Genomic DNA, 4301 nt, shown 5'->3' with positions numbered 1-4301 from the left:
TCCATTCAATTTGTCTTGAAAGTCATTCCAACCTTTGAGATAAATTGTTTATCGACAACACACCTGGACTACAAATGAACCGAAATATCATTATAAAAACACCATTGTATAATAACAAATGAACCAAAAATTGTGTATTCTATAAACATAGAAACTCCTATAATTTCAGTGCATTTCTAAGTTAATTGTGTCGCAATCACTATGTAATTTCGGTGCATTTGGTCTCGTTATCCTGCACAATTTAAAACTCTTCTTCCTCCTCTTCCGCTTCGTTTTTTTCTTCTTTTTCGTCTTTTTTTCTTCTTTTTCTCCTTCTTATTTCATTTTATCAAAATTCTTCTTCATTTACTCTCATGAAAGGAATAAAACCATCAAAAAGAGATGAAAATATCAATAAATAAATAAATAAATAAATGTATGCAATTGTAAGACTCAGAATTTTGAAAACTTTTTATCATAAACTAATTTCAAATTTACTTATTTATTTATACTTTTAATTTCAGAAATTACTTTATTAAAGATAATTAAAACAAATTTTGATTAATTAAATTTGAAATAAATTAAGATTCTTATCTAATTTTATAATTATTGAGTTATTTTCTATATTTAAATTAAAACATTAGTAGTTATGAAATAATAAGAATTTTATATGATTTAATTTAAATAATTGATATTTTTATAATTCAATACTTTAAGTTTTATGAATAAAAAAAATTAATTATATTATCTTATATTTTTAATTAGAGTATTTGATTAAAAATCAATTAATATTTTAATACAACAAATAATATTTTAAAATAATTTTTAGAGATTAAATTAAATTTCAAATAAATATTCTAATATTCTATGCCCCAATTTTATTAAAATCACCTTACTCTAATTAAATTCAAAACCCCAATTTTAGACACAAACCCTAATTTTTACTAACACTCAACTCACCAAAAACCCTAGCCACCAACCCCTCATCCACGGCTCACCATCACACACATACCACCAACACACACACACAAGCAAACACAACGCGCACACACACTAAAATAGAAAGAAAGCAGAAAGGGAAGCGGGAAGGGGACCAAGGAAGGAAGGAGAGGGGGGAGAAGGGAAGGCGCCGCGGTGGGCGTCACTGTCACCGTCGCCACCGCTGCTGACCGAGAAGAGAGGAGATCCGGGCAAGAGAGAGGGAGTGCCGGTGGAGGAGGGAGACCGCTGCCATAGCCGCCGCCGTTCGTGCTCCAGCTCGCCGCCATCATCGCGTCGCCTGCGCCGTCGAGAGCAGAGCCGCGAGGAGAGAAGGCTCGCGAGTGAGAGAGAGGGTCGCGGGCCTGGAACCACCGCGTCTTTGTCGCTGTTCCTCGCCATTTATATCGCCACCGTGGCTGAGCCTCTGCCGCCGAAAAAGACCGCTGCAGCCGCTGAGATCCACCACCGGTAAGGATTTTGAGTTTGGTTTACATTCTTTTGAGTTTTCGGGAAGACGGGAACCTTATCGTCACTACATGTTGTTACAATCGCTGTCGCCGAAGTTCTGGTCGCCGCTGCCGCTTGAGGTGACTGCCGGGGCTACCGCCAAATCGGTTCAGCGACAGCCGCTGTTTCGTTTTCTTATTACGGTAAGTATTTGTTTCGAAAATCCATGTGTTAGTATTCTATTATATTTGATTAAAGCCTCTGAGATTTGGTAACGTAGGTTTGAGTTCTGGTTGTTGCATGTCGCATTTAAGTTGCTGTGGTTGCTGCGAGAGTGGTTAGGGACTGAGGTTACGGTTTTGGTTTACGGTTTTGAACTGAGAGAAAAGAGTTCTGTTGACGCATTTGGTTTATAGTTTGGACTTGTCGATGTAGGGATTTTTATAAAAAAACTCAATTTTATAATTTGGAATTGTTATAAATAGATACTGGCGTGAAAAATACACTTTTCAGTGATTGTATAAGTTTTATGTATTGTTTGGCTGTATTGGATGAATATGATTGCTTGTTTGATTCGAATTTCTGTTTGGTTTTGTTAAACAGACCGTTGCTGAATTGTTTCTTTGAAGTTTTTGGAAATGTGTTTGATTCGTTGAAAATGATCTGATTTTGAATCGGTTTTTTTGAGATATGAGGATGATATAAATTATTGGAATCGGCTTGATTATGAACTGATTTGGCCTTGAACCCGTTGAAAAGGGTTGTGGAAGGACTTGGTTGTGACTCGAAAAGGGTGGCAAAGTCTAAGTTTTAGGAGAGGTGTTGCCAAAATTTCTATAAAATCTGAGACTTTGTTTGAACTGTTATTTAAAAAATTGAGAATTTAAGAATTATATTATTTTACTTGAATTATTTAAAAAAAAAATGAATTATGTTTTGAATTAAATTATTTAAAGAAAATTGGATTTTGATTGAATAATTCCGTTTGTGACGTATTGGAAGAAGTCAGAGAATTGGTTTTAAGAGTGAACCTGAAAGTGATTTTGATTTAAACAGATTGGTTTCATTTTAAGTGATTTGGTTTTGAATTGGGTTTGGGACTTGTGATTTATATGATTCGATTTTAAATTAAATTCTATTTTTATTTACTCAAACCAAGAAGCTATAATTATAAGGGTTTTCAATAAATTTTAAGGAATTGAGATAGGTTGTTTTCTCCTAAAATTTTGAGACTCTGTTATGAATTTTTATTACCAAATCTTGATTTAAAATGAATGATTTTGATGACTTTTGGAAGAGATTTACAATTGATATGATTTTGAAGTTGTTTGGAGTTTCGAAAATATTACCAAAGAAATGGGCTTTTGGTTTTAAAGAAAATTGATTTGAGAAATTGGAAATTGATGATGAGTTTTGGAACTTGGAAAGGGACGATGGACTTGTTGGATATTAAAAGTGTGTCACGCACTATATCCTTGGAACGATAGTATGCAGGACACTATATCCTTTGGTTGAATTTTGATAGATAACCTTTTCTGTCGCAAGAGTGTGTCAGACACTATATCCTTGGGTTATGCATGCGAGTGTGTCAGACACTATATCCACGGGTCAATAGTGTGTAGGCACTATATCCCAGGCGTGGCAAATTCTCTGTCGCAAGAGGGTGTAAGACACTATATCCTTGGCGTGGCAGAAAAGCTACATCCGAAAGGATGTGTCAGGTTGGCATCTATGGACCGACAAGTAATATCACGAGCCAATAGGATAAACATTCATCATATGCATATATGTGACATTGTTTGGGTGTGCAAAGTGTAATTGGTTTGCATATGTGAATAATTATGTTTAACTGCTAATTGCTATACTTGATGTAATTGCTTTGATTTTGTTTGAACCTTCTTACTTGTGTCTGTGGCTGAAATTGATTAGATTGTAGTGAATTGATATTGATGGAGTTGTTTGGGTCTAGGGCCATGATTGATTATGTGATGGGCCGGAGGCTGTGATTGGTTTGTGTTTTTGGTTTAGTAAAGTATGAAAATCAAACTGGTTAGACTTAATGAACCTATACTTGGAACAACTTGGTCATTCATACTATTTAGGAAAACTTTTAATATTTGATACAAAAGAAAAAGGTTTTGGATTTTGAAGAATTAACGGATTTCTCTTTTAAGAAGGATTTGAAAAGATACATAAGGCAAACAACGATCATTGTACTCTGAAAACAGTTTTATTTTACGTATCTTATTATAGCAATGTTCTAACTTTATAGTGAGAACCAACGAGGACGATGCTCTCACTCCCTGCAGGTGTTTTCTTTTCAAGATATGGGCGAAGAAGTCATGAAGAGTTTATTTCGTTTCTGTTTATATGATCTATTATATTGTTTTAGATATGTTTTTACCCACCTTTATCTTTACACATTTTGTAAGAGGGATAGAATTTGTATTATATAATACTTGTAAGTCAATATTATATATATATATATATATATATATATTCTTGTTAAGTGTTGTATATGGTTTGTAAGTATGTATTTATATTTTCAACTAAAAGTCTTTTGAAAGGTTATACGGTTTCAAGTTTTAAATAGGATCCTATTTTAGTATTAAATACGTTTAGTGTCGTCGTAATATCAAGCTATCAGAGTAACGCATCTGAAAGCGTGACATTCTGGGTGTTACAGCCATAATATGAAAAAGAGGAGGAGAAAAAGAAACAAAAACAGAACACAGCAATAACATCACCAATAAAAAAAGGAGGAGGCGCATGAAGAATAAATACAAAATGAAACAGAATTTCATTTGTATTAGTAAAACGCACATGTACATGCTATGTATAATAAAAATATTTTTTATTGGATTTAAACCAATTTAATTAAAATTGATTATTAA

The 4301-nt window shown here is 33.5% G+C and overlaps 1 long non-coding RNA gene across 2 annotated transcripts; it reads left to right on the top strand.

Moving 5' to 3' along the window:
* Positions 1-908: 908 nt before the first annotated feature.
* Positions 909-3916, top strand: LOC112755325 (uncharacterized). Of its 2 annotated transcripts, none has more exons than XR_003178977.3 (3): positions 909-1428; positions 1524-1610; positions 3717-3916. It is a non-coding gene; the product is annotated as an uncharacterized lncRNA (long non-coding RNA). The 2 variants fall into 2 exon arrangements; XR_003178979.3 differs by having other exon boundaries at positions 971-1428; positions 3680-3916.
* The last annotated feature ends 385 nt before the right edge of the window (positions 3917-4301 follow it).

The sequence above is a fragment of the Arachis hypogaea genome, chromosome 16 (genome assembly GCF_003086295.3).
Source record: "Arachis hypogaea cultivar Tifrunner chromosome 16, arahy.Tifrunner.gnm2.J5K5, whole genome shotgun sequence".
NCBI classification, from domain to species: domain Eukaryota; kingdom Viridiplantae; phylum Streptophyta; class Magnoliopsida; order Fabales; family Fabaceae; genus Arachis; species Arachis hypogaea.
Note: the sequence above shows the minus strand (reverse complement) of the source record. Positions and strands in the feature narration are given on the sequence as shown.